The sequence below is a fragment of the Elephas maximus genome, chromosome 12, assembly GCF_024166365.1.
Source record: "Elephas maximus indicus isolate mEleMax1 chromosome 12, mEleMax1 primary haplotype, whole genome shotgun sequence".
In the NCBI taxonomy this organism is placed as follows: domain Eukaryota; kingdom Metazoa; phylum Chordata; class Mammalia; order Proboscidea; family Elephantidae; genus Elephas; species Elephas maximus.
This window is the reverse complement of record NC_064830.1, coordinates 11,198,963-11,213,747: the sequence shown is the minus strand read 5'-3', so window position 1 is coordinate 11,213,747 and position 14,785 is coordinate 11,198,963.

Here is a 14,785-nt window from a genome sequence, read left to right as displayed (position 1 = left end):
CTCCTGCCTGGACTGAGCCCAGCCATTTTCAGCTCCTCCACCTCTGACCACTGATCTCTATGTCCTCAACTCAGCAAGACACTGTACTCTGCTCGTGATTCCCTTCTAGCTCCGTGGTCTAAAAAGTGTCCCGAAGGAGAAAATCAGGCTGATAGTAGATGTGTATGTGTTTGTTTTTGTCTTTGATCTCTCTCTATGTTTGTCTGTGTGTGTACCTGCCACGAGGTGGGAAGTGCAGCTGAAATGTATCAATAATATTAATATGTATGAAAATATAAACAGTTAACCGGTTTTAAGTGTTCAGATAATATTTTAGGGATTTCTGTTAATTAACTCATTAATAATCCCTACTATTATTTTCAGTTCACAAACAAGGAAGGAGGAGAGAGAAGTTCAGGAATCCACACCCCCCTCCCCCCGCCCCCCGGGATAAATGACAAACATTGGAATCACCTTCCTTCGAAGTACAGGACAAACAAATGATCCACCTTCAGATAACCAGGGAGTAGATTTCCCCACAAGCCCCCCGCCCCAGAAAACCAGAGGCGCACTGCAGAAAAAGAAGTAAAGAAAATTAAAGAAGAAACAACTGCCAAAAAAAGTAAGGATTAGAACACCTAGCCTTTTGCATGGGTTATGTCTCAAGATTCTACATATAATTCCTTTTGACAAAAGGGTTTGGCAGCTAAAACATGTTTGAAACCATTTTAGACTCATCTTCCCATTTTATGGAGGAGAAAACTGAGACCCACAGAGGTCAAATAATTATACAATTAAATAATGGTCGTGGCCTAATGAAAAATAAAAATACGTGGTGTCTTGTTCAACAATTCTTACGCATTTCCAGGAGGTGATATGAAAGCATTAAACCAACATCAGGTCTTTCCGCGCACCGGGCGACTGGGCAGGTCTCAAGCGGTGAGTCTGGCTCTGGCGTCCGGCACAGGACTGCCAGCAGAGGTTCCGCTGGTGCTAACACTAGAACTCCTCCCTGTCGTTGAATAGAATTTTTGATGCCTATTGTCTGCTTTTCATTCTAATAATGCTTCCCTTGGTATTCATGCAAGATGTTATGGTTTCTTAGTTTTGCTCTTCTTGGTTTTCACACAAACTAGAGTCAAGGACAAAAACATTGTCCCTTGCAGCAACGTAGTGTTTTGCTTAACCCCCTCAGGGAGGAGCCCACAGGAGCACAGCTTTAGGAAGCACTGCGAACGTCCCCGCTGAATGCTGGGAATCAGTGAGGAGGAACAGGCTGACCTCGACCCTGTTCCCTCGCCTGGGTCCTGTGCAACTGCGTCAGGTTCTGAGCACCCCCAGGCAAATCCCAGCTGTGCAGGGCCTCAGCCCGGCCTAGAGACACAGCTGGAGGCTGTCTGTTTGGTTATAGCAGGTCCCTGAAGGTTCCTGACTTTCTGACTAGAGCAGGCTCCGTGTGCTGGGTTGGCCTCCCGAGTCTTCTGACGAGCTTGGAGAGAGCTAGCTGAGACAAGACTGAGCTTTAGCTCACGCTGCTCTCTGTCTGGGGAGAGGAGATCTCAGCAGACGTGAGCCCAGGCAGAGAATACCAGATACTGGCTCAGGGGTTCCAGTCAATGCTGACACTAAGGCCCCGGCGGGTGGGGGTAGGGGGGTGGTGAGTTACACCCTCTGCAACCGAAATGCCTTCAGATTTCCTCTTGTAAACAATGGCACCAGCCTGAAAAGCACACACATACGCTCTGAGCATACATGATCACACACTTGTGTTTAGATACCCAGAATTACAGATACATATGCCCATGCTCCAAATTAAAGGTGTCCAGTTTGAAAGACATCAGGCTAATTGTCTTCGAAGCAAAATGAACACAATTCTTGACACTCCCTAAAACAGAGACTTTCATATTATACAAGAAATTCCCACCTACTATAAAACTGATAGAAACGTCTTTAAGAAACATATACTACACTCTCTTTAAAACTGTCAGAAGCTATTTTGTCCCTGCTTCACTGCCTGCTGCCTGCTCCCAAATACTGAAGTCAGTATCTACCAGGGGGAAAAGAGAATAAGAGGCATCTTCTCTATTGCGGACATACTGCTTTTTTTGTAGCAAAAATGCAGTCTGTCCTCCTAGTACTCCCATTCCACCATCAGTAGCTCTTTCTCTCTCTCTCTGTCTCTCTCTCTCTCTAATACAACCAGGGAACCAGGGAAGCATGTGCTGCAAAGAGGTGACTCATTGAATTCTGGGAAATGTAGTTCCACAATTCTCCACCTATAAGCTGGAGCAGTGACAGGTACAATGCCCTGTTACAATGCATGTTGGGAATTGTAGCTTTTCATGTACACCATCTTGCAGTGAATCAGAGAAGTCTGTAGGACTAGTGGAGGTCACTTCTCACTCATGAAGAGCTGCTAAAACTAGAAATTAAACACGTTTTACATGCCACCCTGCTTTCTAGCTAGAGAAGCGGGAAAGTAATTTGATTGTCTTTACGAGAACAGAATGTGGAGCCAACCAAGGTTTATCCACACAAGTGCACAGCAATTGGCAAGCTAGTCAACTGAGTTCTCTGTGAACTAGAGATAGATAACTTGGCCTAGACAACTGAACTCTCTGTGAGGAAACACTAACAGCAACAGCAACAAAAACAGAGAGAAAATAAGAAGAATAAAAAGAACCAGCATTGGACTTAAAGAAAGCTATTGGTAAACAAAGAAAAGAGCTCATCAGCCTGAAGACTCAGGAACAGTAGAGCTCTGAAAAGTAGGCATTTTTGAACCTAAAATAAAGAAATGCAGAAAATTGTTTATCATCCTCAATAAAAATTGTCTCTGTGAAACAGAGTTCAGAATTTCATTGATTGTATTAGTAACACTACTACTACTGCTATTAATACACTACTATTGCTACTTCTAGTACTATGACTACTGCAACTTCTATTAATTAGTAATTAGTATTACTACTAATACTATTACTGCTGTTATTACTACTACTATTACTACCATGACTATGACCATTACTCCTTCTACTACTACCATTATTATTACTACTACTATTACTCCTATTACTACTACTACTACTGCTGCTGCTGCTGCCTAACATGTATGAGTGCTTACTAAATACTATACATTTATTAATTTATCTAATTCTCAAAAACAACTATGTGAGGGAGGTACTGTTATTTTCCTTGCAGATAAAGAAACTAAAGAACAGAGAGTGTAAATCACATTCCCAATGCTTTACAGCTAATGAGAAGCATGGATTTGAATCTAAGTAATCTCCCAGAGCTCATGCTCTCAGCATTATCCTGGATGTGATGAAGATCAATTAGCCAAGGTGAGAAAGGAGCTGGTTAGGACAAGGAGAGCTTACAGCCGAACTAAAATCAAGAATAACAAAACCCAAACCCGTTTCTGTCGAGCCAATCCTGACTCACAGCGACCCTACAGCCAAGAGTAGCAGAATTAAAATCTGCATTGCCAGTGGTCAGAAGAAATCCGGCTTCTAGATGATGAGTAAAACGAAAAATGTCCCCCCAAAATTGAAAATAAATTCCTTTAAAGGGATTAAAAAAAAATCTAGAAAAACCTTTCCAGGAAATTGTATTTACCACCAGTTTCAGAGGTCCAGTTAAGGATCATTAAAAAGTAGAACCTACCCTTGGAAAATTTTCTGCGAGGAAATATGTCAAAGTACTAACATGATAATCTTTTTGCTATGAGAATATAAATGATATTTTCATGTTTTCTATGTCTCTGGTCCTTTCACATTTTATAAGCTGTGTTTTTTGTTTGTTTGTTTTTTGTTAATATAAGAATACACTTTAAAAAGACCATTCATTTGTGATAGTCCTCACAGTGGGCTCAGTGCCTGAGCTGTACTGCTCTAGTCTCTGACGGTCACAAGTTCTAGTCCTTTCAGAGGTCCTGTTCCAATGCAAAGTCTCCTCTAACTCCCAGTTCGCTTGTATCTTATTCCATCAAATGCCACTGGGGACATAGAAACGTCTCTGCTCTCTGTGAGAGACAAACCTGGGAGAAAATGACCACAGTGTGTGAGGAGAACTGCAATGGAGGTGCTTAACAAGTGATGTGGGGATCCAGAGGAGGGGGCGACTAATTTTGGGGCAAAGTGGGATATGGTCAGAGAAGTCTTCCAAGAGGAGGGCACATATGAGCAGGATTAGCACTGAATTGAACTAAGAAGCTTCCACAGGAAGAGGGAAGGAACAGCCCAAAATAGAGTGTAGGGGGGCTGGAGTGGGGGCAATGATTTGCCTAGGATTTTGGCCACAGGGATGGAGGTTTGTTAATGACAGGCAGAACTTCAATAGTTCTCTCAGAACTAGTTTAGTGGCCGATACCTAGTTCCTCTTATCCAATAGCAGCCTCCACAGCACAATGGCTGGTCAGCAGATATGACTAATTACTACCTGTTGATCTGGAATTCTAGATTCTGATGAGCTTCTGGGAGAAATTCCGATCTTAAGTTTAATGAAATATAAATAGCTTCATTCATGCCATCACTACCATTTGATTTTTGTTCAAGTTCCCATCAAGAATTCATTCATTCCTCCTGAGGACCCTAGAATTTGTGTAGTGTGCTCATTCTTACTTTAGAGACCGATTCATTGATTCTGATGTATGACTGCCTACTCCAAGAACATGGGCTGGCTTGGGAATGGGGCAAGTCTATGTTTGGATACCGGATCTTCCAATTACTAGCTATGTGATCTTGGGTAAGCTACGCAGCTTTACTAGGTCATTGCTCCTTGTCTTAGTTATCTAGTGCTGCTATAACAGAAATACCATAAGTGGATGGCTTTAACAACGAGAAACTTATTCTTTCACAGTCTAGGAGGCTAGAAGCCCGAACCCCGGGTGCTAGCTCCAGGGGGAGGACTTCTCTGTCTGTTGGCTCTGGGGGAAGGCCCTTGTCAACAATTCTCCCTGGTCAAGAAGCTTCTCAGTCCAGAGGCCACGGGTCCAAAGGACACACTACTCTCCTGGCTCTTGTTTCTTGGTGATATGAGATTCACCTGTCTCTCTGCTTGCTTCTTTCTTTTATATCTCAAAAGAGATTGACTTGAGATACAAGAGATACAACTTAATCTTGTAGATTGAGTTCTGCCTCATTAACATAACTGCCTCTAATCTTGTCTCATTAACATCATAGAGGTAGGGTTTACAACACATAGGAAAATCACATCAGATACAAAATGGTGGACAATCACACAATCCTGGGAATCACTGCCTAGCCAAACTGATACACATTTTTGGGGGACGCGATTCAATCCACAACACTCTTGAATAAAAGAAGTTAGTATTTGTATCTACCCTATGAGATTACTGTGAGGATTATAGTACTGCATGCAAAGTGGCTGGCACAATGGCTGACACATAGTAGGACCTCGACAAATGGTAGTAGGTGGTGCCTGTAGTGATAACGGTGCCGAGATGGCTTGCAGATGAAAACACTTCACAGAAACAGGGCAGAATGTTTCCCGTTCAGGAAGCTGAAGTGGCTGGATTCCGTTTTCCACAGAAGGAGGCTTTGACAACTTGTCACAATCATTTTCCTAGCAATGCCACGGTTGCTTGTTTACACCACTTTCCACTCAGGTCCTATGATAATGACTATGGTTTCATTAGCATTCCAAGGAGTGTATCTAAGGTCTCAGGCATAGAGCTGTGCAACTGAACACATGCCTCAGAGGAACAGTGAGAAAATTAATGAAGTTCTTACTGTAAACCCTTCTTATACGCTCTGAGGAGCACTCAGTAGCCTTTTATTTTATTCAAGTGGAGGCAGAGATATCATCTTTTCAAAAGTAGCATCTAATGCTGAGTGGGGAACAAAAACACAGCTTCAACTGTAAACAAGAGTGGTATCCCAAACGGCTGGATTCTGCTCTGGACAGGATGCAGCAGTGGGAGAATTTTCTGGAGATAGCTTTTGGGTATAAGAGGAGCAAATAAGCAGCACAGGGAGTTTCACCCCTATGGGACTGGATGCTTTTCAAAGATGAAGAGGTGCAGAGGCAAGAAAAGCCAAAGCTAGGAAGGAAAAAAATGGTAAGTTGAAAGGATGGAGATGTACATCATAGTCATGGGCCATGGGAAGGAGTTAGAAAGGTGTTGGCCAGGGGAGTAGAAAGAAATGAGGTGAGAAGCAAGTCAAGGTCTTATGGGTTAGAGTCAAGCACATAGGGTCAAGCGGGACATATAACTGTAGAGTATAGAAGCCTGAAGGAGCTGTAAAAACTCAGAATAAAATCATGAATTCTCCCACATACACCCTGATAGATCATTTATTCCACTTCAAATAAACACAGGGATATATTTGTCTTAGGCTGGGTTCTCTAGAGAAGCAAAACCAGTAAAGCATGTAAATATACTTTTTATACTAAGGAAATGGCTCATGTGGTTGTAGAGATTGGAATGTTCCAAACCCTTGGTTCAGGCTTCTCCTGATTCATATAGCCAAAGGGGCTGGCAAACCCAAGATCAGCAAGTCAGACAGCAAGGTTCTTCTGGCTCACAGGCTGAGAAGACTGATGAATCCTAAGATAGGCAGGCAAGATGACAGGTGAGTTGTTAGCTCAAGTCCCAAGAACCAGAAGTTAGACAAACAGGAGCCAGGTGCAGAATCCAGAGCGAGCAAAAGCCACGAGCCTTGCTAGAAAGTCCACTTATATTGAATGCAGGCCACACTCCCAACGAGACTCCCTTTCAACTGATTGGCTATTCAGAGCAGATCCCACCATGGAGGTGATCACATTATATCAGTTCTCAACATGGAAGTGATCACATTATTCTTCTTCTGCCAAACTACATCATAACTGACAAACCACTGAGAATCATGGCCTGGCCAAGTTGACACACAAACTTAACAATCATGATATTCAACACCCCAATTTCTATTTCTTGACATTTTTCACTGTTGTTTTCCTTGCAAAGCTCTTGCCCTAGGTCTCCTAGGAGTTGAGTCTGATCCCGTTTCCTCAGGGAATCATTGTGAAATTGGGGGTGGATCATTCTAAGCTAAGTCTCTAGATTCAAAGACAAGCTCAAGGGTTCAGTGTATTCCTTGCTTTTTTAGATACTAGTCATTTTTGAGACACCATAGTGACAAAATGGCCTTTCAAATGCAAGATCAAGATATGTTGTTGTTAGGTGCCATTGAGTCGGTTCTGACTCATAGCGACCCTATGCACAACAGAAGGAAGCACTGCCCAGTCCTGTGCCATCCTCATAATCGTTGTTATGCTTGAGCTTATTGTTGCAGCCACTGTGTCAATCCATCTCACGGAGGGTCTTCCTCTTTTCCGCTGACCCTGTACTTTGCCAAGCATCACGCCCTTCTCCAGGGACTGATCCCTTCTGACAACATGTCCAAAGTATGTCAGATGCATACATTGGAGCAATTCCAAAAGCACCCAACCCAACCTAAACTAACTTTGATGCATTTAAATGGTGTCTGCCTCCCTATATACTTTATAGCTTACTTATTAAAAAATTCTAAATGAATCTCCTCACTGTCACCAAATAAAATTTTCTGTTTTTTCTGCCTCCACTGTTTGCCTTTGTGATTCCCTCTAGTTGGAAGATCACTCTTCTTATTTTTTATCCAGATTCAAGGCACCCTGCAATATTAGCTCAAGCACCTCAAACTTAGTCTATATGGTAATAATCTTCCCTTCATCTGAAAGATAAACATGCTTGCTTGTATCGGGTTCTTTGTGTTAAACCGCATAATATTTTGGGGTAGCCCATAGTTGTGATGGCAGATACGTTGCTTGTATGGATTTCTTGTTCCTTCCCCGGGCCTGGGTCAATAGTACTTAATAAGGTACCTTTACCACTGAAGCCTGAACAGTCTAGGTGTCTTTCTCAGTAAAGAATGTCAAGCAGCTACTCCCTATCCGTCGGATTTGACCTGCAAGATGAAGCCTATTTACCACAATTATTCTATAGCAACTTATGAGATTTTTTTTTTCTTAAAGTTTTATTTATATTGTTTATATGTTATGTTTTGCCATCAAACTAGACTGGTAGCCTTGAATGGAATTGGAACTCCTCAGACTATCTCCTCAAGTACTTGACCCAAAGGTTATAGGTACCACAATTACAAAGTCATTCTTTTAGTTAGAGCAAGAATCTCTAAGAGTCTTCTATCAAAAGGGGAATATCCCACTAATTCATTATTAAATTAAACTACAAAATTGGTAGGCATCTGGGAAATAAGGAAGTAGGACCCTAGATACTGGTACCTGGACAGGTAGTTTTTTTCATGAGTGGTAGGGAGTGTGGGGTGGAAAGATAGGATAGGTATAAAGAGCAGAGACTATGAAAAAAAAAGGTTGGTGGCACAGTGGTTAAAGCCACTGACTGCTAATGGAAAGGTCGGTGGTTCGAAACCACCAGTGGTTCCAGGGGAGGAAAATGCAGCAGTCTGCTTCTGTAGAGATTTACAGCCTTGGAAACCCTCTGGGGTTGCTGTAAGTCTGAATGGACTCGACCCGGTAGTGGAGGAATGTGATTTATTGACCCTTGCTCTACATTATTTTTATTATTTCCAATAATTGCATACAATGGGTTTTACCATCCCCAGTTTAGACATGAGAGAACAGAAATAGAAGGGTTAAATAAATTGATTATGGTCGCCCAGCAAGCTAATGGCAGTATCGCACTACCAGTATTGCAAGTGATCTTGGAAAACGGATTTGAGAGGAACCCAAAAATAAGCTTGGCTGGAAGGTAAATTCAAAATGAATAACCTTTGCAGATCTGTTCTCAAAGGGAGCTCCCCTTTCTCTTTCCTGGCCCAGAACAATGGGAGGTTGCTGTGTGTTCTCCCCAGCCGGATTTGTGGAGCCCTGCTCTTTGTAGGCCCCAGAGATTCTGCAATTTCCATAATACCTTCTGGGCACTACAGCCACTTCAGCTTCCCACAGTTAAGGAGTCTCTCAAAAATGAAGCCAGGGGATTTGAAAAATAAAAAGTGACGAGAAATATGAAATATGCCCCAGCAAATGAACACTAGTCAGCTTGAACAAATATATATATATATATATATAAATAACAGATATATATATATCTGTAACTGGGTTAGAAAAGAATGTCTTTTAAACATCTAAAATGTGATGGAACTATGGAAACCGAGGTGAGTAGATTTATGGTACACAACGATGCTGCTGGTTTTCTGTCTTTGTGCTGGATTCCAGAATGAATAAAATAACAGAAGCATAATGTATATTTAATCCAATTGAAATTTTACATTTTAAAATTAAATCAGATAGCTTTGATATAAACAGGAACGAAAGCTGCCTGAACCACTATATAAAACGAACCTTGCTTAAGTGGCCAGGTACCTAGGTCTAGAGATGAACATGCAGCCCGTTCTGGCATTTAATTTGACCTTCACTCATATTGCTTATATATGCCCACGACAATGGAACACATAGCTTGCTTAGGATATTTGTAAATATAGAAATATTATTGAATGTGAAAACCTAAGGTTTAGAGACTATTTTTAGAAATAGTGTAGTATTTCTCAATTCTTTGTGATGTTCAAGTACCTTCCTTTCAGGACTTTCGACTTCTTGTCCATAAGCCCAGATTCTGAATGAAAAGATTCCTATAGAGAAAACTTAGAAAATGTGATAAATGCAAATGTAAATTAACTTAACTGTCAATCAGATGTTAAAACGGGTTTTTTAAGAATTTAGCTACTTTAAAAGACAGTAAAGATGATCCTTCTGTTCAATGATTTGAGAGTATAATTGGTTGATGAGAGTGTAGAAAAACAGTAATAAAAGGAAAGTGCCTTTAATCTTAGCTTGTCATTTCCAGCTTTATAAATTGGTTTGTTCCAAATGAATACACAGAGTTTTCAAAATTAAATAAGCTTGTTTTCTTATTTATTTATTATTTTTCCTGAACCCTATTTATGTGGCTCCTTAAATACAGCAGCCACTGGGCAAAAACATAAACTATAACTTTTCTTTGGTATGTGTATATAGTTTAAGGTCTTTAATGTAGAGTATTATTTAATAAAATTACATTACACTTTTATCAACTTGGAAACCTGGTAAAGACGTTTTGGCATTGGGTGTGTGTTCCACATATGCACACTTGCTTAGATGAAACTGGGTTGGGAAGAATGTATCGTATTTCCATCAAGACCTTTCTAACCACGTGTCTATGTGCCCTCCTCCCTTTGAGAAAAGCTTAACAACTTTCTTATCATTGTGAAGAGCAATTAGCTGTCTTCAGCCACTTGTGCTAGCAAGTTCACCTGAAATCCACTGAGATCATGTTCTTCAGTGCAGAGTTATCTAGCCAAGGAACCAGGTAAATCCACCGCATGAATTCAGATGTGAAAATATCATCCCCTAACAAGAAACCCTGATGGTGCAGTGGTTAAGAGCTTGGCTGCTAATCAAAAGGTTGGCGGTTCGCATCTGACTTGATTCTTGAGCAACTTACCTAACTTCTTAGAGTCCGCACCTTGGAAACCCTTTGGGGTAGTTCTACCCTGTCCTATAGAGTCACTATGAGTTGGAATTGACTCAACGGCAAGAGGTTTGGATTTTAACAAGAAATAGGTTGAGAATGACTGATTCATAGGCTTTTGGAAGAGGAAAGAAGAGAGGAAAGCCTTTCTCTAGGGAAAATAAAGTGTGCAGTGGGCCTCCAAGTACCATCCTCAGACTAGCAGCAGCCTCACGGACAACTGGATACTTGTTAGAAATGCAGATCCTCAGAATCAGAGACTCGGGGAAGATGGGTCCACCGTCTGGGTTTCACCAAGCTCCCCAGGTGATCATGATGCACATTCAAGCTTGAAAATCATGAGTTTAGTGCATAGGAGAGTTTGTGGAGTCTGGTTTCTTGGGATTGAATCTCAACCGGGCCATTTGTGACCTATGAGAACTTGAGCATCTTACCTAATTTCTTTGAAATCCTAAGTGTTTAATACGTGAATGGAGATAATTAAAACTACCTTGGCAGGTTGTTATTAAATATGGTATTTATTATGTTAAATGTTATTAAATATGGTATTTATTATGTTAAATGCATTTTATAGGAGATTGTATGTGAAGTAGGATGTTACAGTGGGAATCTTCCTGCCCGAATTTCAATTGAGGCATCCGTATGACAACTATCAGACATCAAAGCAAGAGTGACACATAACCCTAAAAGCAGAGTTGACAAAGGAAGTACAGTGAAAGGGTCTTGTTTTTCTGGGTCTCACAAGTTTTCCACCTTCCATAGGATGCAGTCTTTCTACTTTTCTATCACTCTCTATTAGTGGGAAATATTTGTGTTTTCCTTCTCCGACAGGTTTCTGCTTTACACTGCTTCCAGATTTCGCAGGTTTTAGTGTAATTTAAAAACAGTTCCTCCGTTCTTGAACTTACTCACTGGCCTTGAATACAAATTTTATATTGTTCAGGCTAAGGAGGAGGACAAAAAAATGTGAAGAAATATTTTAGTGTTATTATGTGTCTTCATTCTTAGTGAGAACGGATTTCAAAGGGAGTTTGATATGTGTCTCCTGCAGTTGAGAATATAGTGGGCTGGTGCCTGCCTCAGGCTGGAAGAAGTTACAGCAGCCTTTTGCAGCGGAATAGAGGTGGCTTCCTTGAGATCAGCTTATACACTCCCAGAGGTTATTGGTAAGAGTTTCCCAGGCTGAGGGGTGGGAGGACAGAAAGCTGAGATGAGGTTGTGGATGGATCTGGCCAAAAGTACTGCCTAGAGGGCAGAGGGGCTCCAGCACCAAGAAACTGTAGATGGATACTAGCTTCCTCCTCGGGGCTATGGAAGGACCCACAAGCCACCCCACAGAACAGAGATGGCGCCTGCTCAGGCTAAAGGAACAGAAGAGAATTCCCCTGCAAATGCAAGTTCCAAAAAATCCTCAGAAGTGTCCATGAGAGAATCAGTTCCAAACATCTGCCAAGCAGAGAGTGAGAACCAGCTTACGAAATTATAAGTTCGATAAAAATAGTTTCTGTCCTTATCACTCCCGCTTCTCCTTGCTTCAACATTAGGCTGACCAGAAGCTAACTAAAAGCTGAGCATGGGGGAGGGAGTGGTAGTAGACAAAGAAACAGAGAAGCCAAGTACAGCCCCCTTTTCACTGCAGACTAAGCTGTAGAAGCAAAGGAAATTGTGATGTCAAATCAAATTTGTCATTTTGACTAATATTTTGTCTCAACATTATAATTTCGGAATTGAGATTCTTTTTGAGACTAAAGTCTACCATCAGTTATCTATACCTGTTGCCATTCAGTCAATTCCGACTCATAGTGACCCTATATGACACAGTAGAACTGCCCCATTAGGTTTTTCAGGAGCAGCTAGTGGATTTGAACTGTCAACTTTTTGGTTAGCAGCCAAGCTTTTAACCACTGCACCACCAGGGGTATGCCTATTACCTAATGGTGAGCAAAAAACCATGGGCCTTCTAGAGTTGTCCTCTAGGAGTAGTAAAGACTATTCTCACTGAAAATCTTTGAAAGGGGCAAAATCAGAACAAAAAAGTAGATCTGAGTTGATTATGCCCTAGGTTATGCTTGTTGGCTACACATTTGTGCACATACCCATAGACACACATACATACACATGCCAAACTGTAGAGCCTCAGGAAATGGTGACTATTTGTTTTCATTAGAAAAAAATAACATTTTGACTACTTTTAGAGTCAATAAGGTTTTATTAAGTCATATTTTATAGGTCTAAGCATAAAGTATAAGTATAAACCGGATGCAAAAGGCCTCTTTAGAGTGTTAAAAAGCAAAGATGTCACCTTGAGGACTAAGGTGCACCTGACCCAACCCATGGCGTTTTCAATCGCCTCACATGCATGTGAAAGCTGGACAATGAATAAGAAAGACCAAAGAAGAATTGACACCTTTGAATTGTGGTGTTGGTGAAGAATATTGAATATACTGTGGACTGCCAAAAGAACAAATCTGTCTTGGAAGAAATACAACCAGAATGTTCATTAGAAGCAAGGATGGTGAGACTATGTCTCATATACTTTGGCCATGTTATCAGGAGGGCTCAGTCCCTGGAGAAGGACATCATGCTTGGTAAAGTGGAAGGTCTGTGAAAAAGAGGAACGCCGTCTACAAGATGGATTGACACAGTGGCTGCAAAGACGGGCTTAACCATGGCAACAATTGTGAGGATGGTGCAGGACCGGGCAGTGTTTCTTTCTGTTGTGCATAGGATCACTATGAGTTGGATTTTAGAATGAGGTAGCTATAAGGTAGAGATCTTCAAATCATAGAATAACTAAATTAGAGGTTCTCAAAGCAAGGAGAGAGCTCCTTGGCCAGGGGGGCCATGTTGCATAGCTTCAGAGGGCACCATTCATATGATGACAGTCTTTGTGAATAATATTCCCTGAAGTTCCATAGTGCATAGCCTAAATCATTATAAATGGTATTCCTGTGAGTGGTCAACAAAGCCAGGCTGTAACTGAAAGTTCAAATCCCCTCCAGGCGGTCCTGCAATGTGTTTACATATGCTTCCTATAATGGAGAATGGAGAACTCTGTGTCCCATTAAAGACCACTTTGCTTTTGAATAAATATGATCGTTAAAGTATTTTCAGTTATATTATTGCAAAATTGTAATTCTCATTACATATCTCAGACCTACTCTTTAAGGTCATACAGAATTAGTCTCCTCATGGCAGCCCTTCAGAAATTTGGGAAAAATAATGAGTTCCTTTGAATTTATTCTTAGTTCCTACATCCTTCCCACTCTGGCTTAAACATGGTCCCATATGTAATACGTCCTTCTTAAAGTGTGGCATCCAGAACTGAATACAACACCCCTAAAAAGTCAATTGCCTTTTTTTTTTCCCCTCGATCAGAAAAATAACGTCCAGTAAGAATGTTGACATGTCTAAAACCATATGCTTTGTTCATTGCAGGAAGATCAAACACTGTGGCCTTCCTAAAGTCCAGCTCTGGGGTTTTCCCACCTCACCATTCTTCTTCCAAAGCACAAAGTATGGATTTTAAAACTGCTGTGTTATTTTTATTGAAGAGGAGTAATTTTTCCCAGTTTTACATCTTTCTGCTTCTTTTTGTGGTGAGCATACTTGCCCCTAGCAAAACACTTGGGACAAATGGGCCATGGCATAAACAAAGCATCCATATGGCAATTTTCCCTAGAAATGACTATGAGGGGGACCAGTGGCCTGGTAGGCAAAGGTGCACTCTAGCCATACGGAACTATAGTGTTCGTTAAACAAAAAATAATCCCTTGGATTTAATGCCTTGGAAATAATAATCACTGTTATTTAACCTTATAGTTCGCCAAGGGCTTTTCAAAAGTATTATTCTATTTTAATATTTTTAGTAGCACCAAAAATAAATGAATGAGGATTTAAGAAGAAATATCTATTGATTTACTGAGTATTTGCTGATGGTCTATTGCATGCCAGGCACTCTGCAGACACTGTAATGCAAACCTATATCTTATCCTTGCACTCATACTCAGAGATCAATGGTGTTTTTTTCATTTTACAGTGATATACTGAGGCTCATAGAGAACGAGTAACTTATTCAGGATCACAAAGCAATTCATAGTGGAGACATTTACTCCAACTCAGCATCAATTTGACTTCAAAGTCCAGGCTCTCTCCATAACACACAGTTGTATTAGTTATCTATTGTTGTGTGAAAAATTATTCTCAAACTTAGCAGCTTAAGACAACAAACATTATTATCTTATATAGTTTCTGAGAGTCAGGAACCTGGAAGCTATATAGAGT